At 35.8% G+C, this 26,310-nt stretch overlaps 1 long non-coding RNA gene across 5 annotated transcripts in view; it reads right to left on the bottom strand.

Moving 5' to 3' along the window:
* Positions 1–26,310, bottom strand: part of LOC109498550 — a 528,643-nt gene that overhangs the window by 330,124 nt on the left and 172,209 nt on the right. For 2 of the 5 annotated variants that reach the window (XR_006595730.1, XR_002155373.2), the window contains one exon: positions 2,367–3,368. The exons of the other annotated variants lie outside the window; for them this stretch is intronic. This is a non-coding gene — a long non-coding RNA (uncharacterized LOC109498550). Of the gene's footprint in view, positions 1–2,366; positions 3,369–26,310 lie in introns of those variants that run through there. 5 annotated transcript variants of the gene reach the window in all.

The raw sequence follows: 26,310 nt of genomic DNA, 5'->3' as shown, positions 1-26,310 counted from the left end.
CATTCCATGCTCATGGATTGGAAGAAAAAATATTGTTAAAATATCTATACTACCCAAAGCAATCAAATATTTAATTCAACCCCTACAAAATACCACCATCATTTTTCACAGAGCTAGAACAAACAATTCTAAAATTTATATGGAACCACAAGACTCCGAATAACCAAAGAAATCTTCAAAAAGAAAAGCAAAGCTGGAGGCAACACAATTCTGGACTTCAAGCAATATTACAAAGCTGTAGTCATCAGGACAGTATGTACTGCCACAAAAACAGACACTCATATCAATGGAACAGAATAGAGAACCCAGAAATGGACCCACAACTATATGGTCAACTAATCTTTGACAAACCAGGAAAGAATATCCAATAGAAAAAAAGACAGTCTCTTCAACAAATGGGTTGGGAAAACTGGACAGCAACATGCAGAAGAATGAAACTGGACCACTTTCTTACACCACAGACAAAAATAAATTCAAAATGGATGAAAGACCTAAATGTGGGACAGGAAACTATCAAAATCCTAGAGGAGAACACAGGTAGCAACCTCCTTGATATTGGCTGTAGCAACTTCTTACTAGACATGTCTCTAGAAGCAAGGGAAACAAAAGCAGAAATGAACTACTGGGACTTCATCAAGATAAAATCTTCTGAACAGCAAAGAAAACAATCAACGAAACCAAATGACAGCCTATGGAATGGGAAAAGATATTTACAAGTGACATATCTGACAAAGAGTTAGTATCCAAGATCTATAAAGAGCTGATCAAACTCAACACCCAAAAAACAAATAATCCAGTTTAGAAGTGGACAGAAGACATGAATAGGTTTTTTTCCAAAGAAGACATCCAGATGGGCAACAGATACATGAAAAGACGCCCAACATCACTTATCATGAGGTAAATACAAATCAAAACCATGATGAGATGCCACCTCACTCCTGTCAGAATGGCAAAAATTAACAACACAGGAAATGACAGATGTTTATATATATATGTACACACACACACACACACACACACACACACAAATATATATATGTATATATGGAATACTACTGAGCCATCGAAAAAGATGGCTTGCCATTTGCAAAGATATGGATGGAGCTAGAGTGTATCATGCTAAGCGAAATAAGTCAGATACAAATACCATATTATGTCACTCATATGTGGAATAAGAAACAAAATAGACGAACATAGGGGAAGGGGGGAAAAGAGAGAGGGAAACAAACCTTTTTTTTAACTTTTTGATGTTTATTTATTTTTGAGAAAGAGTGTGTGAGCAGGGGAGGGGTATAGAGAGAGGGAGACATAGAATCCAAAGCAGGCTCCAGGCTCTGAGATGTCCGCACAAAAGCCCAATGAGGGTCTTGAACTCATGAACCATGAGATCACGACCTAAGCCAGACACCTAAATGACTGAGCCACCCAGGCACCCATGGAGACTCTTAACTATTAAGAACAAATTGAGGGGTGATGGAGGGGAGGTGGGTGGGGAATGGGCTAAATGTGTGATGGGTATTAAGGAGAGCACTTGCAGTGAGCACTGGGGTATGTAAGTGATGAACCACTAAAGTCTACTCCTGAAACCACTATTACACTATATGTTAACTAACAAGAATTTAAATAAAAACTTAAAACAAAAAATAAGTAAATAAATGAAAGTAAATAAATAAATCAATCAAAAGGGCAAATTATAGTGTACTATGAACTAAAGCATACAACTAGGTCAAGTAAAGAAAGTAAGCAAGGGATAAAGGAAAGAAGGGAAAGGGGAGGGAGGGAGGGAAGGAAGGAAAGAAGAAAGGGAAGAAGGAAAAGTAGGAAAGAAAAGGAAGGAGGAAAGGAAAAATGAAGGAAATAAATGTAAGGGAGAGAAAAAGGAGATGTATTAGGTTTCTCCAGAGAAACAGAACCAACAGGAATTGGCTCGTGTGGTTATGGAGGCTGAGAAGTCCCAAGATCTAAAGTTAATAAACTGGAGTCCCAGGAGACCAATGGTATAGCTCCTTCTGAGTCAGAGTCTGAAAGCAGAAAGCTGATGTCCCAGCTCAATGACAGGCAGAAAGAGAGAGCCAGTTCTCCCTTATTCAGCCTTTTTATTCGATTCAGGCCGTCATGGATTGGATGAGACCCATCCACATTGGGAAGGGTAATCTGTTTTACTCAGTTTGCCTATTCAAATAATCTCATTCAGGGGCGCCTGGGTGGCTCAGTCCATTAAGCGGCCAACTCTTGATGTCAGCTCAGGTCATGATCTCACATTTTGTGAGTTCAGCCCCATGTTGGGCTCTGCACTGACAGTGCAGAGCCTGCTTGGAATCCTCTCTCTCCCTCTCTCTCTTCCCCTCCCCCATTCGCACTCGGTCTCTGTCTCTCAAGGATAAATAAATGTTAAAAAAAATCTTAAAAAAAAAATAAATACTAAATATTCTGTCTTTACTAAGGCTCAGTAGTAGGCCAAGGTTTATTTCTTAAAAGGAGAGTAGTTGTCTGGATTGTAGAGCTGTATTCCAAAATCCTAATGGGCTATATTGTGATTTACCTATAGGGGCCTGCCAAAGGCTGCAAAAAGCATTCTTATATGCCACTGATGTTTCAAACACCATTGGATCCACTGGAGCATATGGCTCAAAGGACAGAGAAGCTTGCACAGCAGCCTGGATCTTCTGTGTTCTGGGCCCCACCCAAAATTAGCAGCATTTTCCATCACTTGGTAAATGTACTGTAGTAAAACACCTAAATGAAGAATACGTTACCTCCAAAATGTAGAGACCTACTGGGCAATGTGACTCTCTCAGCTGCAGGAGGGGCCAGATGCAATAATTTGTCCTTTATCTTAGAAGGAATATTGCGATATGCCCCACACCACTGAACCCCTAGGAATTTCAGGTAGAGGGCCCCTGAGTTTCTGTAGAATTTATTACGCAATCAAAACTGCTACTGCTGAGTTTATAAGGTAAAGGCACATTTAAGAGCCTGTATCAAAGACGGTATGTAACCCATGGTGGGGTTTGGATTGGAATGAGAACCAGGATGGAGAAGACTAAAACAAACAAAAAGGAACAAATAATAAAGTACAATGAGCTAAAGTGTACAAATAGTTCAAGGAAAGAAACGGAAAAAGGAATGAAGAGAAGGAGAGAGAAGGAAAGGAGAAAAGGAAGAGCAAAGTGGGAACAAGACCATGACTAAGGAACCTGAGACTTCCCACAGAATGGTTCTGCTCTTAGTCACACTGTGTCTTCCCCAGCCACATCACTCCCTTCAGTTTAGACTTCAGTTGTAGCATCTTTGGAGGCAAGTGGTTGCATTCTCAAGCAGCCCATTCCAAAAAATATTGGCATCAGAAAAGCAAGTAGGACCATGACCTAAGAAAGGCAGAGTAAAGGATGTCAGACTCATGTTATCACAGGACAGTGCAACAGGATGGAAAATCATGTTCCTACATGGGCTTTTGTGGAAGGCAAAAGGGCTCTGCATCTGAACTCTCTGACAAGGTCTTAGCAGTCCCCCCACTATTTTTGCCCTGACATGATCTCATTCCAAACTCCTCTGGCTTATAGTCTGTAATCATTTTATATTCAAAGCACATTGAATTCACCTGGCTTCTGGTCCTCCTTTACCTTTGAGGTTTCATTGCTAACAGCTATTTAGTATCTGACAGCAATTCTGTCTGCCTTCCCATCTTCCCTTTTGGTTCATTTTACAGATGCAGTGATTCAAAATCAGATTTTCTTAAAAACTCCACTTTGCCCTCACATTTATTTGTTCCATTTCTCTGCCCATCCTGCAGAGGTTTTGTTTGATCTAAAGCAGGAGTCTTATCTCAGTACTCATGACAGTTGAGGCCAGCCAATTTGTGGCAGGGGCTGTCCTGTGCATTGTAAGATATTTAGCAGCACACCTGGCCTCCACCCACTAGATGCTATTAGCACTCCTCTCCTTTCTGACAACAGAAAACATCTCTAGATATTGTCAAATGTCCCATGGGAGGGAAAATTGTCCTTAGTTTAAACAAGGATCACACAGATTTCAATATTATCTTGGGGATTAATCCTACAGATAATTATCCATAATTAAAAATAATGGGAAATAAGGAATTTTAAGGAATTTCTCTTCTCATCCCACCAATTATCATTCAACAGGATAATTTGTCATTAATCATTAATCAGTGCACTTTGTTGATGGTCCTTTTGTAATTTCTCACTCTTCTATGCATGGCCAGGCTATGCTCTCCTAAGACCATAGATAGATGTCTCAAATTTATTGACCTGATGTGTACTCACTTTAACTCATAGAATTTATTAAAGCTGGTGGCTAATCATTTATTATCACACTGGTTATCTGTCCTTGAGTCATCTTAAGTCAATACTTCATGTTGATGAAATGGTTTTGCTGAGTATCCCCTTTTGTTTTGGAATTTTTATCAAATGTTCTAGCAAAATGCGGTATACTTAGAATTTCAAAAAATTTTTTCACTGAAAAATTAGCATATTTGTTCTTCATATATGAGCTATGTATTACCATTAGAACAGTTTTCCAAAGTATGACTCCTAAGAATTTATACTAAGAACATCAAACATTTTTCTAACTTTACTGATGCACAACTGACAAATAAATATTATATATACATTCAAGGTGAACAATATAATGATTTGATATATGTATACATTGTGAAGTGATTTCTGTAATCAAGTTAATTAATACACTTATCATTTCAGATAGATACCATTTTTGGTGTGGTTAGAACATTCCAATTCTACTCTCTTAGCAAATTTCAAGTATACAACAGTTGATGGTATTATCAACTATAGTCACTATGCTGTACATAATATCTCCAGAACTTATTCATCTTATAGCTGAGAGTATATAAACTTAGACTAACATCTCCCCGGTTCCTCCACCCTCCAGCCCCTGCCAACCACCAATCTACTCCATGCTTCAATGAAAGAACTTCAATGATTTTTAATATTGAAACCTATGTTCATTTTAGAGGGCCTACATAAATGTTTTATGGAAAATAACAGCAATTTGTGACAGATCACACACATAGACCAAGATGTTAACTATCATTCAGTCAGTCTGAGTCAAATGCAAATAAATGTATTATTTGTTCTTAACTTTCTTATGTTAATTAATCTTCATAAAATCTCATTTCTAAGTGATAAGTTTATTGTATCAAAACTTGAACGTCACATTGGCATAATTAAGTAAATTCAGCACAAATTGTGATGAGTGATTGATTCTAATCTACTTCACTATAGCTGACTGTGTACTCAGTCATATAGCAAGAAAGTTGTAAGACAATGATGGACTGTTACTTTGTCTTAGCTAATTAGATGAAAAGTAATTACAAAAATATGTTTGTAAAAAATTTCTTTGTTGGAATGGGATTGAGAAATAGTCACTATTTGGCCTCTGGTTTTATTTTTGATGCTGAGACCAACTAACCATTTAACAAAGTTAGTGGGGAACAGATATTCCAAAATTATAAAACAAAATTTTAACACATTTCCTTATGAGATAAAGTGGGCTTAGGGGGATAAAGTAAAAGAATATGTATAACTAGAGCTTCTTCAGACAATTTAGGCTAATGGTATAGGCTACATGTCATCTCCTTAGTGCCTAGATGCTGTACTTAAAATCGGTATCTTCTGGGGCAATGTTGCATTACAAAGTGTTCTCTGGATATTTTATCTTTCTACAAAACAGGACCACTGCCTTCATGAGATGATTTCAGAGGGTACAGAAGACTCCTCCAAATCCTAATTTACCCACTGGTTTTAATTACGTTTGTTTAACTTAAAGTTTTCCTTCCAACTAAAGTCAGGGACCACGTAAGTTTGTGAGTTATGTAAAAGCATGTTTGATAGAGCAGAGAGCATTTCAAGGGGCTAGAAAATGTATGAGGGCACCACCGAGGACTGAAAAATAACAGAGACTGGGAAAACCAGAGCTTAAGACACAATCAGTCCATTTCACAATCCCACTGGGGGTCAGATAGATGTATCTATCCAAGTATGGAGGACAGGACACACATTTGGTACTAGACTTTTTTGATGGGTTAACTGAACGCAAATAATTTTATCTATCATTTATATTTATAAACAACTTTCAACTCATTTTTATTAGCAGAGATTCACAACAAATGTGGAGCATGTTGGACATCATACCTATAACTTAAACTTGAATAAACAAATTCATAGAGGGTCTTCCCAATATATTGTAAAATTCCAAATTAATGAACTAACATTGAAACCATCAAGGAAATTTTTAATGTTTGCTTAGTTTTGACTTGTCACTCTCTCATTGTCTATGAGCCAGTGGTTTGGCAGGTAGAATAGATGAAGACCCTCCATGACATTCTCTGCCTCCTCTTCAGGTTTTATCTTGAAATGTACAATATCACACTTCTCCCTTTCACATTTTTAAATTACAACTTCTGTATCAAAATCCTGCATAATAAGTTTCACATTCTCTTTAAAAACCAAAACCCTATTATACACTTTTAGTATGAATTTCTTTAACTCATATGAACCATTTGTATAATAAAGAGGACAAGACTATAGTTCCTTATAGAAAATAATGTAATTCTTACCTTTCCTGATATTAAACTTTGGGAACTGGAGATAAAGCCAAACTTCAACTTCAGCTGTTTTAATGATTACCTATGTAAGCGAGATCTCACACTGATTATATAGCATAATGGTTTCTAGATCTCAAGTGATTTGATTTTGCAAATTAGAAAGGTATTACGTATTAAGTTATCATGATGATCTATGGTTCCTAAGTGAATTCATGAGGAAAAACATCTGCAAAAGTTAAATATTCTAAGACCCTGAGTTTCACTTTCAACCATCTGAAAATCTGCAGGCTGAAAAAAATGCTTTAGCCAGACACAGTCAATAAGCAGCCAATATGCCTGGTAAACATTATAAAGATAACCTACCTAACTAATCTTTGGATCTGACTCTCCCTATTCTTTGAGCAGTCCATCATCATCTAAACAGCTGGTCATTATCGGCATCACATTAATGACAAGAAAATTGGGTCATTAAACACACCCAAATAAAACATTAAAATTTATAATTTGTTTTCTTTTTAAGAATGATAAACATAAAGAATAGAGATATCATATAAATTATTTTAAATCCAGAATTTTAATATACTTCTAAAAATCATCTAGAAACTAATTAGTAACTATCACAAGATAGAGCAAATGTACCCTTGATATGTTCTTTTTTGTATACAGAACTGCATTTCCCCCCTTTAAGAAGTCTCTCATTACTTACTAGTATGCAATTCTTTTAACTCAATATTAGGTTTAAAGGATAGATGTTTTAAGTTTTTTAAAAATTAAAATGTCATTGTTTCTACTAATATAGTTTTTCATTTAAAATTTATTTTTTATTTTTGAGAGAGAGAGAGAAAGAGTGAGAGTGCAAGCACGGGGAGGCGGGGGGGCGGGCAGAGAGAGGGAGACAGAATGTGAAGCAGGCTCTAGGCTCTGAGCTGTTAGCACAGAGCCTGATATGGGGTTCAAACTCACGGACCGAGATTATGACCTGAGCTGAAGTCAGACACTTAATTGACTGAGCCACCAGGCACCCTATTTTTTCATTTAGGTATATTTTTGTAAGCATGTGTGTAGAGGCATATGAGAGGAGAGATTTTCTTCATTCAAGGAAACTGAAGTGTAAATAAAGCACATTTCAAGTAAAAAAAAAGTCATCATTTTCTAACAGCTAAAACATGAGTCCAAAATTAATTTAATTTTTCATTTCTCATCCTCTCAGTTTCTAGAGGTTCAACTACTCTGGATACCTCATGTAAGTGGAATCACACAGTATTTGTCTTTTGTGACCAGCTTATTTGATTAAGCATAATATCTTTGAGGTTCCTCCATGTTATAGCATGTGTGAGAATGTTTCCTTTTTAAGGCTAAAAAAAAAAGACTCTTTTGTATGCATATACCACATTTCCTTTTTCCATTCATCTGTTTATGGACCTTTGGGCTGCTTCCACTCCTTGGCTCTTGTGCATAATGCTACAATGAACATGGGTGTGCAAATATCTCTTTGAGATCCTGCTTTGAATTATTTTGGCTATGTGCCAAGAAACAAGATTTCTGGGCCATAAGATAATTCTATTTTTAGCTTTTTGAGGAACTTCATACTGTTTTACATAATGGTTGCACCATTATGCACCATTTTACATTCCCAGCCACAGTGCCTAAGGATTCCAATTTCTCTGCATCTTCGCCAACACTTACTATTTTCCATTATTTTGATAGTAGCCATCCAAAAGGATGCAAAACAAGATAAACTTTTAAGTAGACAGGGAGAGAGGGGAATGATCCAGTTTTCCAGTACTTCAACTAACACTGTTGACCACAAGCTTCACATGAGCCAACAGTGGAATGGATACTATAATGTTGTTTTAATTTTGAGCTACATGAATAGAATTACAGTGTCCAAATCATGGTAGAGAAGACTCTCACTCTGCTTTGATCTGTTTATATCATATTAGAGCATTCTTGTCAATTCTGAGCATCATTTTATAAGGCACAAGGAAAGTATGTTCTCTCAGAACATTCTATCAGGTTGATGAGGGATACGGAAATCTTTGATTAAGAGAAACAATTGAAGGAGCTAGGAACTCTACTGGGTGAAAGAGGGGGCCACAGGGAGATTAACATAATTATTTCAAATATATAAGGATACCAAGCAGGAGACCATTTGTTCCTGTTGCTCCAAAAAAATCAAAATGAAAACTAAAATATGTAAGAATCTGAGAACCTTTTATCATTGAGAACTATCCAGTGAAAGGAATGGGTTCATGTGGCATGCTGATTATCCCCTTTTCAGTTGATGGTCCAAGGAAAGAGTCAACAACAGTTCTCCAGGATACTGTCAAGAGGAAGTTACAATAATATGCAATCTAAACCACTTTCACTCCATATACCATAATTAAATTTTTAAATAGTGGAGAAAATTAGTTCCAGATTTCATAAAACTAGCCTATTTCCCATTTCTGCCAAAGAGCACATGTGTGTACACACCCACCCACACAAAGATTTTTTAAAATTTCCTAGTAACTAGTGTCAGTCCCCTCCCCTCCAAATCTCTTTCCCACTCCTCATATTAAATTAATTACCTCAAATTGTTGCCAAAATGATAAGTGGAAAAAAGTCAACATTAGTGCCCATTAGTATTTTCTCACATTCTCAGCTTTTGAAACTTGATTGTTTTTGTCACATTCAAGATGTCTTTGTACAAGTTATCTTTGATAAAATGCATTTTCCAAATGCTGCTGACATGTACCATAATGCAATTAAAGTTAGCTGCTGGGAATGGCTGTTTGTGCACACAGATTTGGGCTTTTACAGAACAAAAACATTACCTTCAATTTCTCTGGACATAAGGAAGACATAGGTAATGTTTTGTATTTGACTTACATCACTGAGATTTATTACTAGAAAATATCCTAACAACGTTTACCAATGATGTTGGGTAACCACTCATGAGAAATTTAGAAATGGGGTATATTTTATTAAGTGTTTATCTTTGGAATAATCAGAACAGATGTATATGTGGAGGCAGTGACTCAAAAGGAGGGAGAAAAGCATTCTAACTCTTAATACAGAGAATAAAATTAAGTATAAAGTTTTAGGCTCCTCTCCCTACTTCCTTACTAATCACTTTCACCCTAGGTAGACCACTGCTTGCACAAGTCAAAAAGTCAAACATCTGGGGTGCTTGGGTGGCTCAGTGGCTTGAGCACCCAACTCTTGATTTCGGCTCAAGTCATCATCCCCGGGTCATGGGATCAAGCCCTGCACTGGGCTCTGCGATGAGCGTGGACACTGTTTGAGATTCTATTCCTTTCCCTCTGTACCTGTCCCCAACTCATGCATGCTTTCTCTCTAAAATAAAAAATAGGGGTGCCTGGATGGCTCAGGTGATTAAGCTTTGGCATAGGTCACGATCTCATGGTTTGTGGGTTAGAGCCCCACATCAGGCTTTCTGCTGTCAGTATAGAGTCCACTTCAGATCCTCTGTCTCCCTCTCCCCCCGTCCTCTCTCTCTCTAAAAATAATAAACATTTAAGATAGTAAAATAAAATAAAATAAAATAAAATAAAATAAATGCTTTAAGAAGTCAAACATCTATTAGTAGATTCACTGCTATTTCCTTTGTGTGGTCACAGAAGGCGGCCACCATTTCCTTATAATATAGCCCCACATAATATATTAATATTAACCTGTTCTCCCTGTGTCAGGTAGAGGAATTCAATTCCACAGATTGTATGTTTGTGTCAAATAATTTGAGTAATTATTCCTGGCTGGCTTCTATTCTCAAAATATCACTGTAAATTCACCACAACCTAATGAACTTCCAAAGAGAAATATCTATTTTATATCAACATAAAAAAACTGCAACTCATATTTCTCCTACCAGTTAATTTTATGGATTTGAGCAAAAGCAAGACATTTCTCCATATGAATCTCTGCTTTGATATTATGATCTTCTAGGAACTTTGGCCTTGTTTGATTTAGATTTTGTTACCTGGAAGAAATTTTAACAGGACATTTTTATGCTACAACCTTAATTTTTAAAACCACATATATATTTCTTGTTTGTGACCTTTGTTTTCAAAATTCCAGCATGTGGAGCTTCAGGTAGAGACAAAAAATCACACCACTTAAACTTATTGAAGACAGTTAGACCAGAAGACTCACTATGGAAATCCTAAAAAGGACCATCTGAGCAGCCAAAGAAAAAAACTGAAAATAACCAAATATTAAGCAACCAGAAACACCTAATAGGAAAGAAAAATTGACAGGCTTTCCAGGAGAATATGCAAACAAGAGCAAGTTTTTTCCCTAGACTTTGAAAATATATTCTTCAAAAGGGTTTTCCTAACTTGACTCTTCCATCTGATGTCTTGGTCTTTTAGGTCCTAGCAATTAAATTGAAAATATCTTAAAATCTCAAATTTTTTAATGGAATCCCTTCTGTCCAAGAGTCTGAAAAACATATAGTATTTTTTGGAAAAAAAAAGAGAGAAGTACTTTTCATCACAGCATATTGATAGTTAGGAATGGATTTGGAATATTATGAAATATTATTCAGCCATAAAAAGTAATCAAGTACTGGGGTACCTGGGTGGCTCAGTTGGTTAAGCATCTGACTTTGGCTCAGGTCACAATCTCATGGTTCATGAGTTCGAGCCTTGCGTTGGGCTCTATGCTGACAGCTCAGAGCCTGGAGCCTGCTTCAGATTCTGTGTCTCCTTCCCTCTCTGACCCTTCCCCTGCTTGCACTCTGTCTCTGTCTCTCAAAAATAAGTAAAAATAAAAAATTAAAAAAATTACCAAGTACTGATACATGCTACAACATGGATGAACCTTGAAAATTCTATGCAAAATAAAAGAAGTCAGTCACAAAGGTCATATATTGCGTGATTCCATTTATATCAAACACTGGAATGGGTAATCCATAGTGACATAAAGCAGATTAGTGGTTGCCAAGGGTCGGGGAGGAAAAGAATAAAGAGTTACTACTTAATGAATGCAGGGCTTTATTGTACTGAAAATGTTTTGAAACTAGGCAGAAGTAATGGTACAAAATACTGTGAATGTACTAATGGCTTATGACTTTAACTTGATAAATTGTATGTTATATAAATTTCACCTCAGTTAAAAAGAACTAAGAGTGGATTTGTTGGGTAATGAATTCTGGATATGCAATAATATTCCACTATTTTTTCAAGTACCAAATGACGTACAGTCAATCTTCCTTACTTACATATTCCATATTTGGGAATTCACCTCCATGCTAAAATTTATTTGTAATCCTCAAATCAAAACTCATGGTGTTTTCTTGGTCATTAATGGTCATGCACAAGGTGGCAAAAATTTCAGTCACCTCACGTACACATTCCTGGCTGAGGTAGAACAAGGTGACGTTCTGCCTTTGTGTTTCAGCTCTCATATGCTAAACCGACATCCTTTTCTTGGTCTATTTGGTGTCATGTTTTAGCCTTTTTGTGCTTTTCTTGGATGAATTGCTATTTGAAATGGCTTCCAAATGTGGCACTGAAGTATATTTAGTGTTCCTAAGTGCAAGAAGACTGATATACTTCATGGAGAAAATGTCTATGTTAGGCACGCTTCATTCAGGAATGACTTATAATGTTGACCATAAGTTCAGTCTTAATGAATCAACAATATATATTAAAGAATGTGGAAAAAAAAGAACCCTTGTGCACTGCTAGTGGGAATGCAAACTGGTGCTGCCACTCTGGAAAACAGTGTAGAGTTTCCTCAGAAACTTAAAAATAGATCTACCCTACAATCCAGCAATTGCACTACCAGGTATTTATCCAAAGGATACAAAAATACTGATTCAAAGGGGGCACATTTACTCCTAAAACCAATACTATACTATGTGTTAACTAACTTGAATTTAAATAAAATATTGGAAAGGAAGGAAAAATAAATGAAATGAAATAGGAAATGAAATAAAATAAGATGAAATTTAAAAAATAGAATAAAATAAAATAAAATAAAATAAAATAAAATAAAACAAAACTGCCATTTGATCCAGCAATTTCATCTCAGGGTATAAATCTGAAGGAAACAAAATCACTATGTCAAAGAGATAACTTCACCCCATGTTCATTCAGCATTATTCACAATAGCCAAGACATGAAAACAACCTAAGTGTCCAACAACAGAAGAATTGATACAGGAAAAAATAAAAAATAAAAAATGAAATCCTGCCATTCTCAACAACATGAATGAAACTTGAGGCCACTTTGCTAAGTGAAATAAATCAGACAGAGGAAGACAAATACTACATGGACACACTTCTATGTGTAATCAAAAAAATGTCAAACTCATAGAAACAGAGAGTAGATTGAGGTTATCAATCTACTGGGTGATGGGGAAACAGGGAGAGGTTGGTTGAAAGGTACAAATTTTCAGTTATAAGATGAAAATTTTCTGGGCGTGTAATATACAGCATGGTGACTATAATGAACAATACTATATTGTATACTTGAAATTTACTAAGAGAGCAGATCTTAAATGTTCTACACCACACATGCACACACACAAAAGATAACTATGTGAGCAGATGGATGTGTTAACTCATTTTATTGTGGTAATCATTTCACAATACAGTAAAACCTTGGTTTGTGAGCATAATTCATTCTGGAAACATGCTTGTAATCCAAAGCACTTGTATATCAAAGCGAATTTCAAGAACCACTGACTTAGTTGTGATCATGTGACATCTGGTGTCACATACTACTCACATTGCAAGACATTACTCATTTATTAAGTTAAAATTTATTACAAATCTTTGCTCACCTTGCAGAACACTCACAGGACAAGTTATTCCTAATCCAAGGTTTTACTGTATATACATACATTAAATCATATTGTACACCTTAAACTTACACAATGTTATTTTTCAATTATATCCTAATAAAGCTGGGAAAAAAACAATACACGTTAAATAAAGTGTCCTTACACAGAAACATACACAAAGGAAAAACAAATTTATGTACTGATAAGTTGATGAAAATGTGAAAAGAGGCTCACAGCTCCTAAGTCTTTATCTACCCTAGAACCCATTCAGTGTTTGAGCTGATTTTACAGATCAGAACACTATATGAGTCATGAGAATCAATTGTATACAAAAGCAAATACACAGATGTCAGTAAATATTGGTACATAGTAAAAGCGAAACAATACTTTCTTAGAAAAATTCATAACTAGGGTCCTGTAAAACAAAAGAGTACTGAAATTGAGTAAAAAGCAGGTCACGATTTTAATTAATTTCTATTCAGATAACCATAGAACATGCATACAAACAAATGGTTTGGTAAAAATTGTACAAAGCACATATGACATAACAAATGTGTAAGATTTCTAATTCATGCTGCAGCATGCACTAAGAGTAAATATTTTATATTTCTTTTAATATTAATATACGACAGTCAACACAAAAATACAAATGCATTCTAATAAATACTGCTCTTTTGATAAAATATCACTATATAGGAAGAAGGAAAAATGTAAAGATGTATCTGTTACAATGGCTTTACAGCAATCTTCAATCTCAGAACCTAGAAATTGCCATCACCAAAGCCAGGTAACTCGTTATTCCTCAAACCTCATATTCCGATGTCTCTGCTTAAATCTCATCAATTACCTTTATTGTTGGCATCCGCATTATTAGAAACAGAGACATCTCTATTCAAACAATAAAGTCTGTTCAGTGTCAAGAAGGGCATTATTGTTTGCACATTTCTGAGACAACTTCTCCTTGTCCCTTATTTTGCAACATCTCATGAAGTTTTAACTTAGAGATGTAGGTTTCTCCTCCCCGTCAATGCCACTTTCAAAACCACCAATTCTACAACTTCATCTGAACCCTTTAAATACAAAGCCTTTATGCTTAAAGGTTGCACAGACTTATAACCTCCTGGAATCAGAGTGAAGTGAGTTTATAGTGGTCCCATGTTCTCATAAAAAGTTCATCCATGAGTCTCCAATGGATGCGGGAACAAGACTGGCAATTTCTTGCTATCCTTGTTCTTTTCCATATACATATTAGATTATTTATTACCATTTAGAGGGTCATGGTGTTGATAAAAGAGAAGAAAGAAAGTCAATATTCTGGTGCTTTGCTTGCAGTCTTAACTGGCAAATTGAAATTGGCAAGATTTAAAAAAAAAATTTAATGTTTATTTTTGAGAGAGAGACAGACAGAATGTGATCAGGAGAGGGGCAGAGAGAGAAGGAGACACCAAATCTGAAGCAGGCTCCAGGCTCTGACTGAGCTGTCAGCACAGAGCCTGATGCAGGGCTCAAACCGAAGAGCTGTGAGATCATGACCTATGCTGAAGTCGGACACTTAACTGACTGACCCACCCAGGCGCCCCAGCAAGATTTTTTAATATCCACTCTGAAATGTTTTTTCTATTGCAGTCACTTTACGCTCTTGCAGGGAGATCATGTTTAACTTGTAGCTTTCCATTTTCTCCAAGTCTTAGTTCTGCAGCCGTATTTCCCTGTCTTTTCATGAAGTCTCACCATTTGTTGTGAATCTAATGTTTGGCAATATCTCTGTGGTTTCTAGGCAATGAGTAACAGTAATATTAAATTTAAATGTGCAAAATAAGAAACTAATGAAACTGTACCTCAGATCTGTGAAACCAGTAATTTCTATTTTTTCATAACTAATTATAACTAGTTATTGACTTTTTCTTTTGCTTTTATCTTCCGTTTTTTGGTTGCTGTTCTCCAACGCTAGATGGTAGCATTATTGCTACAAATGAATGCTTTTCATCGTCTCAGCTAAGACTTACATCCATAAAATGTTGCAAAACCATTTTTAACTAAGTTTGGAGAAGAGGATACTGTGCCAGTGTATGTAAAATTGGGGCATAATTAACCTATTTAGAGTGTAGTAAGAATAAAATGTGATGATATTGCCTCAAATGTTTAAAAATTGATAAAAATCCCACAAACGAAAGATGTTTCCATAAAATTGTGACTAAGATTTTATCTTATATTAAGCCAGTATCTTCCCCCACAAAAAAGGTGAGAAAAAAGTTCCACAGTGTTCATCTGTCTGGTTTCCTCTTCATTCCACACCTTGGTAGCTCACCAGTGCCAGTTGGTAAGAACAATTTTATCAGGATTCCTGTGTTTGGACCCAAGCACTAGTATTGGAAAAAGCTCTCCTGATTATCAGAGCACACAATGACAACTGAGTGTTGAGCTGAAATATCACTGGTCAGGACCTTCCAGGATAATTTTAGGCGACAGCAGCCACAGCAGAAACCCTCCTCTTCTATGTGAGTTTAATTAGAATGTTTTCAGTGTCTCATTTTACATACAATAATAGTCTATAACTTTAGATATTCTCCAGTTATGAAAGCAGCCTTCTATTTCCAATAAAGAACTTTTCTGTATTTATAAATTGATTTATTTTTTTAAACAGGACTTCCACTTTAAATGTCTTACTATCCTCTGTCCCATTTGATATGTTTGTCTTGAATTCTACTTTGGTCTATATCTTATTTTTATCTATGTCAATATCTTACATATCCACCCTATTACTCTTTACCATTGTATATTATTTTAAGTGTTGTTTGTAAAAGGCATGGCTTGCTAGGCAATGGTATCCTAAAACAAGCTTTGGGCTTGGGGTCTAGAAAACAAGGTTTGTGTCATTTCTCTTGCAATTTCAATTATAAACAATTTTCACCCTAGGCTAGTAATTTAACCTTTCTAGAATGAGATCACTTATCTTTAAAAGGGGGTGACAGTACCATGCATCTCACAGAGTTGTTATGAGGATTAAATAGAACAGTTTATTTTAAAGCAGTTTGTAAACTGTAGAGTTCTAGGTGAATGATAAAATGATACACACTTTATAAGTGTAAGAATCAGGACTAAAATGAGGTCACCTAATTCCTAGAGCCATGTACTTTCCACTCATGCTTATCATTTTAAAACAACGTGTTAAGTAGGCTTTTGGGAAGCCACAGATGTCTCTATCATCATAGACCAAGTTAATCCTTCTTAACAATGACTAAAAGGAAGAAGAAAAATGATGGGAGAGCAGGAATTCTATCTTATTTCTGTATGCATTTAGCCCTCCAAGAATTTGTCTTTCAATCACTTCCCAAAGCCCAAACAAACAAGCTACAGGCAAGTCTCATGTAGCATCAGTGATTAGTTGAACAGAGAATATGAAACAAATTAGATAATGTCGCCATGACAACCAGTAAAGCTATTTGGTACTCATCTACAGTTTTTACAGTATATGTTTGATAAAAACTTGACCTGGAAATGTTCATGGAATGCAATTTTTGAATTATAAATGGTACTCCCTTCTTAAATCACTTTCATTATGTTTTCTCTTTTTTACAATTTAAAATTGCACCATAGAGTAGAAAATTTATTTTGTTGTAATACAATTAAGCAAAGCAGAACTATAAAACATAAAAAAGGAACGTTCCTCTCTTCCTGCCCACACCAAGCCACTGCTTTACCAGTGTAGCTGCCATTAATAGTTTCACGTATATAACCTTCTAGGACATTTTTTTAGGCGTATGTAAGTACATATGCACACACATTTTTTAATGCATTCACATTATATGCATAAACATGTGTGTGTTCTTTATTGTCCATTCATTTATTTCTATAAAATAGCTTCCTAAAAGTGAAACTGCTGAAAGACATATATGTATTATTTTATTTAAAAAACATTAACAGGGATGGCTGGGTGGTTCAGTTGATTAAGCGCCTGACTTCAGCTCAGGTCATGATCTCACAGTTTATGAGTTCAAGCCCTGCATCAGGCTATGTGCTGACAACCCCAGACCCTGGAGCCAGCTTTAGATTCTGCGTCTCCCTCTCTCCCTCTGGCCCACCCCCATTCACGTTCTGTCTTTCTCTCTCTCAAATATAAATAAACATATACAAAAAATTTTAAAACATTAACATATTATTTTTCAAAAATATAAGGAAATACATGAAGGTAGAGATAAGAATGGAGAGGGTAGAGAGGGGTTGAAAAAAGCAACTTTTTCAGTTACTGGATACAGAGGTCATTCAGAGCTCCCTTGAAGCCAAACACACCTGCCTTTCTGCATCTGTGTGAAACAATAATATCCCTACTTTTCCTAGAATTAATTCAAGTATAGTTTTACCCCTGCAGTTGAAACATATCTACTAGTAACAATCTACAAAGAAATGAGGTCAAGTCTATGGTTCTAGGAAGTCACAGGTGGTCTACTATTTTGCCTCATTTTTTGCTCCAGGTTAATTTTCTAGATATTGTCCTTGAGGTTAGGTAAAGGCAGTCTTCACTATTGTACTATTTTCCACCTTGATTGCCCCCTTTTAATGTGGGTGACTGTATCTCATGACATTGAAGTTGACTACTGATTTGAGAATTCATTCTACAAATCTCTTCCAGCCACACCACCTTAGGTTTCACCGTTTGTCACAAAGTGCCACCTTGCACCTCCAATTTTCACAAGGATTATGTATACCAACCACTCTTTCAGCATCTACGCATGGTCTCTCTCTCTCCCCAGGGCTTAGATCCAACTTAATGAAGGAGGACCATCATCAAGACCATGGTCTTGCCAGAGGACCAATCATCAATATATAATTCCATTCTCCAAAATTTCTCCCATTGTTTTCCCAGGATACCCTTCTTCTACCAAAGCCTTTCTTCCTCTGTCCAGTGATTCATTAACCTCCATACCAGTCTAGCTGACACAAAGACTGTGCATCACTTTGAAGTTTTTGTTGCCTCGATAAATGTCACTAAACATATTTTCTCCAAACGGTGACCTTCAAAAGGAATAAAGCTCATAGATCCATTATGTGTCATTCTCAACAGTAAGACAATGACATTTGCCTAACAACATAAACTTGGATGACAGATTTACTCTGTCATCACAAGCATGGATATACACTAAGTTTATGTACGGATTCCAATTGATAATGGCACAGCTGTGAGTAGGAGACACAGAATCAAAAATAACCATTGGAGAAAATAACCATAAAGGCTACTCTTATAAAAAAAAATATGACTCTGACAAATATATTCAGATAAGTTTAGTGGTTACTCATTTACATATTTGGCATACATTCAAAATACTGAATGCATTTCTTCAGTGTATGATGCATAATATTCAAAAACTATACCAACATTATATTCATTTCTTCAACTTAATTTTATCCAATATCAACAGAAACTTGGAAGAATTTGCTTAAATTATAACATGTCTAATTATACATCATCACCATTGCTTCATTCTAAAACACAGGTGAAACTTTTTGGCTATTTGAGGTCTTTTCAGATTCCGCAAGACCTTCAGGATTGTTTCTTCTATTTCTGTGAAAAATGCCTTTGGAACTGTGATAGGGATTAAGACAGTAGATCTTAAGTGATCTCACCACAAAAAAAGGTAATTATGTGAAGTGATCATTGTGTTAATTAATTAACTTGATTGTGGTAACAATTTTACTATATATACATACATATATGTATATATATATATGTATGTATTAAATAATCACATTGTACACCTTTAAAAAATCACATCATGCAATCTAAATATATACAATTTTTATTTTCCACACTTCAATAAAGTTTGGAAAAATAAAACATAGGTGAGACTCTACTGCCCATCTCTCCTGACAACAAAATATTTAAAGGAAAAATAATTTAAACTCTTAATTTAAAAATATCTGACTAGCTGCAATGATGGCCACAGGTGTGGTATTTTCCTGGGCACAATCTGTGTCTGACTTTGGTTGCCCATGAATTCTGTGATTGGTTGAATTACAAAGAAGGTCATCACAAATAAAATTGAGTATCAGAACATTCACCACCTCTGCCAATACAATGCAGGACTGAGAGGTGCATACTGGATGGCCCAACATATCTTTTTCAGTCAACATATTTTGGCTGAGGAAAAATATCAAATGGTATAGAAACAAGCTGATATTGATTACAGACCAATCACAAAAATGACAAAGGAAATGTCTAAGAAAGAATCAGGATCTATAAAAGTACTAGAATCATTAAAGAAAATAAATATTGGGTATAGTAATTAGGGTAAATGAAAGTAATTCTGATGAGTAATCTCATGTGGACAATCTCATAACATTGCTCCGATGGGTCCTGAAACTTTTGTGCCTTTATGCCTATTGCCAAGCTCATGTGGAAGAATGCGATTTTGAGGATACTAAGCAAGAGCTCCTTAAGGGACAAGTGTTTCTCTGATGAATGGTTTATTAAATTCACAGAGAGTAAAGTATATATAAAAAGTTGAAAAGAATATAACCCATTTTGGCATTAGAACATAAAATATATCAATAACACAAACATGCACATATCCATAGACAATTATACATCTATCCAAATACACATGTCCACACTAATGTGTTTATTATAGAGCAAGACATAATACAAAATTATCAAAATAAAATCCTTTATAGAATTTCTATTTCTGGCAGAGATAGACCAATTTATGATAGAACAATCCTTACACACACACACACACACACACACACATACACACACACACGAATAAAATCAGGCAGGATAGCCTCCTGATGAAAAGAGAAACTCATTGACATAATAATAACCCGCATTATTTTTCTCCTTATTTCAACAGCAGAAACTGAGCTATCAGCAATGTCAAAGATTGGGGGAAAAATATACTGGTAGAGCCTAATAAGGTAGAATAGCCTCAGTAAATACTCCAGCTTTAAGTTGGAACTCATAAAGAACAGTACCTTATTTATAAATCATAAATATACCAAGCCTCACAAATACTGAAAGTCAAGTTGAATTAATTCAATCCAAGTGAGTATGGTGATCCTCTCCTCTACTAAAATCTAAAGGAAATGACCTACAGAAATAGATAGCATCATCCAAAACCTGGACAATTTTTACACATTTGACTGGTATTTAATAAAAAAAATTACCAGAATACCAAGAATATCCAGAATACTGGAAGAGGAGGAAAAAGGGTTTATAGAAAGGGTCTAAGAAGTTTTTCAGTTATGAGAGTTATTGCATTTAAATGCAATAAATATATGCAATAAAGTAAATGAGAACATAGAAAATTTTACCAAAGAACTGTAATTCTTAAAACAATCAAGTGAAAATTCTTGAACATAAAAATAACCAGCTGAAAATAAGTACTCAATAGGTGAATTTCCCAGCTGATTAAACACAGCTGAAGAGAAGATTGGTGGTGAGCTGGAAGATAAGTCATTAAAAAAAAAAAAAAAACACCCTTCTGAAATTCAAAGAAAGTGCAAATACAAAAATAGAAGGAAAAGAGCTTAAAAGACATATGGGATAAGGTAAGTAGGTCTAACATATGTGAAGCGGATATCCAGAAAGAAGAGTGGAGAGAGAGTACAGACCAGAAGCCATATTTGAAGAGTCCATTTCTGAGGATTTTCCAAAAATAAAGACAAAGGGACACAGATGTGAGAAATACTATGAAATACAGAGTGGTAGCAAAGAAAAATACATAATGCAATATCATAATTGAACTGGTGGGAAAAAAATTCAAAGACAAAAATCTTAATAGTAGCCAATGAAAAAAAAGACACATTTCATTCAAAAGAACAATAAAAAAGTCTTACAGATGACATCTTGACAAAAATTTCTGAAGCCTGAAAACACTAGAATAATTAACTACAAAGATTTATCTGAAGGGAATTAGTCAGGAATTTCAGCATTTCCCATGGATTTTTGGTTTCAGTCAAGATGGAGTAAGTCTGCTAAATCTAATCTCTTCCAACCATTCAACTAAAAGATCTGGACAGTATAGAAAAAGGAACTACATGGAGGATTGGAAAAGCAAACAATAGCAGTACAATTTGAAAGATAAGTCAAAACTTGAAGAACAACCACTAGTATGCAGTGAGTTCACAGATTGCCTCTCTCTTCCTCCTTTATCTGTTGGAGGGAAAAAAACGTACAACAGGTAAAGACTGTGAAAATTCTGAAAGAAATTCCCCTTTGAGAAAGAGAACCTCTGTGACTCAGGGAGCGTAGGGGCAATCCCCCCACATGTTTTTTCTTTGTTTGTTTTATTTATTCTTTCCCTTTAGCACTGCCTGAAGCCTGCCCCACTCACAAAGCTGCACTGTTACTATAGCAACAGACACCTAAAAACCCCAAGGACAAAAACATCACTCTGGCCAGAAAAACCAAGCGTCCCTGTGTTCCACAGAGCATGGGGGAAGTTCCTCCTACTTTTCTTTTTCTTGTCATTTTCTCCCAAAAGTAAAGTCATACAAAACTGCGGGAAAGTGCCGGAAACTAAAATTCTGAGTGAAACTTCAGTTTTGTAGCCATAGGATGGTAAAATTGTGTCCCTTGGAACTGGAGAGCACAGAGAAAATTCTAGGGAGGAAAGAGCTGGTGAAGAGGATTGCCTAGGTCTAAAAACTGGCACAGGTCCTAGCTCATTGACCAGATACAAAGCAGTAGACCAAAGTCTCTGAAAACTAATTTATAATATAAACCAATGCTCATACCCTGAATTGCAGGACAGACCCGAACAGCAGAGCAAAGACTGTAAGAACTAAATTCATATTGGAAATATTGCCCATGGAAAGCTTGACAAAATGTGTTCTGAAACTAAGTTGATTGCTTAATAAGACACAACACACACACACACACACACACACACACACACACACTCCACAGAGGAATTTAGCAGAAGCCAGAGTCACAGCATAATTTTCAACTGTTCAGGATGCAATCCAAATTTACTAAATGTACAAAGATCCAGGAAAACATGACCAGTTCTCCAAGAAAAAGACAATCAAGAGATATCAATACCCAGATGACCCAAATTCTGGAATTGAGACCAAGAATCTAAAGCAGCTACCTACAATGCCTTGGTTTTATTTTCTCAGACCTTAAAAAACACTGTTTTTTATGTAAAACAATATAAAGAAATAATGAAAAACGTATTTAGATGTAATAATAAGAGACCAGCCTTTGTTTATTTTATTTTCTCTTTCAGGGACGATGCCCTACTTAAGACTACCAACTAAAGAATCCTTTTCCAACTTAAATGTGCTTGCTTGCAGAACACCCAGAAACATTGTTAAAGTGTAGACTAATCCAGTAGGTCTGGGGTGTGGCCTGAGATTTTACATTCCTTAGAAGCTCCCATTAGGCTGCTGCTGCTGGTCCTCGAATCACACTAGTAGTAACGTCACAAAAAAACAGGATTTGAGGGGCACCTAGGTGGCTCAGTCGGTTAAGCATCTGACTCTTAATTTCAGCTCAGGTCATGATCTCAGGGTCGGGAGATCAAGCACCTTATTGGGTTCTATGTGGACAGCATGGAGCCTGCTTGGGATTTTCTCTCTCCCTCTCTCCCTCTCTGCTTCTCCCTATGCTCAAAATAAATAAAAAATAAAAAAGAACTAGGATTTGAAAGTCTCAGTAGAAAATGTCAGAGGTCATGCTGTTATTGCTACTTCTCAAATGGCCCAAGGACTTTGTTCCTTAAAGAATTTTTTCAGGGGTGCCTGGGTGGCTCACTAGGTTGAGCATCCGACTTCAGCTCAGGTCATGATCTCGCAGTTCAGGAGTTGCGAGTCCCGTGTGGGGCTCTGTGCTGACAGCTCAGAGCCTGGAGCCTGCTTTGAATTCTGTGTCTCCCTCGCTCTCTGCCCACCCCCCCCCCCCCCGCCCCGCTCATACACTCTCTCTGTCTCTCTCTCCCCCTCTCTCAAAAATAAACAAACATTAAAAAAAGAAATTAAAAAAAATAATTTTTTAAAACATCAGTATTTCATGATCCAATAATTACTTCTCATTACTGCCTTTGATAGAGTTAACTGAAGGAATATTTATATGTCTCTTTTCTTCACTAAACGTTTAAGAAGCAAACATTCAAAATCCTTTAGGATGGGAAAAAGAAGTCATATGTGATTGTTTTCTAAGAAGGTTCCTATTCCCTTTAATACTGTGTTACGTGGGTATCCTGAGAATTAAATTCCTAATCAAAAAATATGCCTATATATACACACATATATATGTAATTACCTGCCAAACTGTGACAGTATTTTACACTAGAATATGAGATGTTTTCTGATGAAAGATGAACACTGGAAGTATGACATATTACAAGTCACTTTCTTTTATATACAAAATCAGAATTTTGTTAATTTTTATGACAGCTAAATTTCATATAAGGAAATAGCAAAGGGCCTCGTAATTTGGTACTAACAGTTTCTTAAAATTTTCAGAAAAAAATTAACAGAATTCAATATGGATACTTAAAATTATACTAAAACATCTCAAATTGTACATCGTGGGGAAAAATATTAGAAAATGAAAACAGGTCATAAATGTTTCAACAAAGTGGAAAGCATTTATGGTCTAACACCACAAAGACCAAAAGTGTGATTTAATCCCACTGATTACAGATTCTAGGCAACTATTACAATCACTAAAAGCCAGGAAATCCTAGGGTTCCTTTGCAAATAGTCTATGACTCATTGTGTTTTATTTCAAACTAAAGAATGAATTTAGGGGAAGTGGGAAACCTTCTGCAAAATGACAATCCTAAAGTGAAACACTTTTCAGCTTATTATAAAGGCTTTAGGACTGATATGGTATCCAAGGCAACACAGGTAATGAATAAATGGTAAGATGTGAAATAAACCACCATAGATAACTGCAGAATCTTAAACTACATGAAAGGGTCTATCTTAGTAAGCAGTTATTTAGCTAACTCTAGAATTCCTCACACATCCAAATTGTCAAAATATATTACAAAAACATCTTTCTATTTCTAAATATTTTACATAATAATCCATTATATAGTTCTACAGCAAACTCAATAATTTTATGAACCTAGTTATAATGCATGTGGACAGTGCATTACTGGAAGAAAAACGATCTCTAAAATTTTCACTGGATTGGTCTTTCTGGGGAAAAAGCATGCATATATGAACTTTATGATGCAATACAATTATAATTCATAAGTAACAGTTAAAGTTATTCTGGCATTTTTTAATGTTTATTTATTTATTTTAAGAGAACGTGTGCACAGTGCGATAGGAGCAGAGAGAGATAGAGAATCCCAAGCAGGCTCCACACTGTCAGTGCAGAGCCAGATGCAGGGCTCAATCTCAGAAACTGCGAGATCATGACCTGTGCTGAAACCAAGAGTCAGACACTTAACCAACTGAACCACCCAGGCTCAGAATAATACCTATTCTGGTATTATTATAATTATTATAGACGTTACGTTCATGTTTCCACCGTACATGGGTTGTGTATTATTGAATTTATGCCATATTTTGATAAAGATATGCTTCTTTCTGTGTGCTTTTGATGTGCTTGTTTCTGTCACTCTTTGTGAACACTTTGAAGGCATGGATCATGTCTTTTTCATCTTTGCATCTCTCCATTAGCATTTGGTCCATGTAAGTTCCCAACAAATATTAAATAAATATATGATTACTTTAGAGTCCTTTATGGTTAGAAATGATATTTTGATACCCATTAAAATAATTTTCAAATTATTTTTAATAATTTGACAAATTGGTTTCCATACAACACCCAGTACTCATCCCAACAGGTGCCCTCCTCAATGCCCATCGCCCACTTTCCCTTCTCCTCCACCTCCCATCAACCCTCAGTTTATTCTTAGTATCCAAGAGTCTCTTGTGGTTTGCCTCCCACCCTCTCTGTAACTTTTTTTTCCCCTACCCCTCCCCTATGGTCCTCTGTTAAGTTTCTCAAGATCCACCTATGAGTGAAAACATATGGTATGTCTTTCTCTGACTGACTTATTTAACTTAGCATAATACCTTCCAGTTCCATCCACATTGCTGCAAATGGTCAGATTTCATTCTTCCTCATTGCCAAGTAGTATTCCATTGTATATATAAACCACATCTTCTTTATCCATTTGTCAGTTGATGGACATTTAGGCTCTTTCCATAATTATTAAGAAAAATATCCATTTGGGGCACGTTGGTGGCTCAGTCGGTTAAGGGTCTGACTCTTGATTTCAGCTCAGATTATGATCTCAGTTCATGAGTTCAAGCTCCGCATCTGACTCTGTGCTCACAGCATAGAGCCTGCTTGGGATTCCCTTTCTCCCTCTCTTTCTGCCCCTCCCCCATGCCTTCTCTCTCTCTCTCTCTCTCTCTCTCTCTCTCTCTCTCTCTCTCTCTCTCGTCCCTGTCTCTCTCTCTCTCTCTCTCTCTCTCCCCCTCCCTCCCTATAAACATTTTTTTTTAAAGAAAAATATCCATTTTTATGTGAACATCAGTGAGCATGTCAATGATTTTTCATTTCAGGAATTTGGAGCTCTCTTTCCCTTTCCTTTAGACATATGGATAAATTCTCATAACACCAGACCCACTTAATCTTATAGTTAAGATATTAAGTAGTTACCTACATGAACATGCCTGCCTTTCTCCTGCTGTCCAGTATCTAATAAAAAAAAATTGTATCCTCTAATAAAAAAATTATTTTTCAAGATGTACTCTGACACTGGGAAAATACATGAAGTACATAAATAGAAACATCAACTTTATTTACTATGTAATTGGAAAGAATAGATACACAACTAATTATTAAACAGAGAGCTATTCTATACATTGGAAGTGCTGGAACTATACCCAGGAATCATTTTCTTGGTTTAACTTGCTATTTTTTTCACAGAACTAATAATCTGTAATTTGTAATGACTCATCTT

The sequence above is a fragment of the Felis catus genome, chromosome A1 (assembly GCF_018350175.1).
Source record: "Felis catus isolate Fca126 chromosome A1, F.catus_Fca126_mat1.0, whole genome shotgun sequence".
Classification (NCBI taxonomy): Eukaryota; Metazoa; Chordata; class Mammalia; order Carnivora; family Felidae; genus Felis; species Felis catus.
The sequence above is the reverse complement of the archived record's forward strand: the minus strand, read 5'-3'. Positions and strand labels throughout refer to the sequence as shown.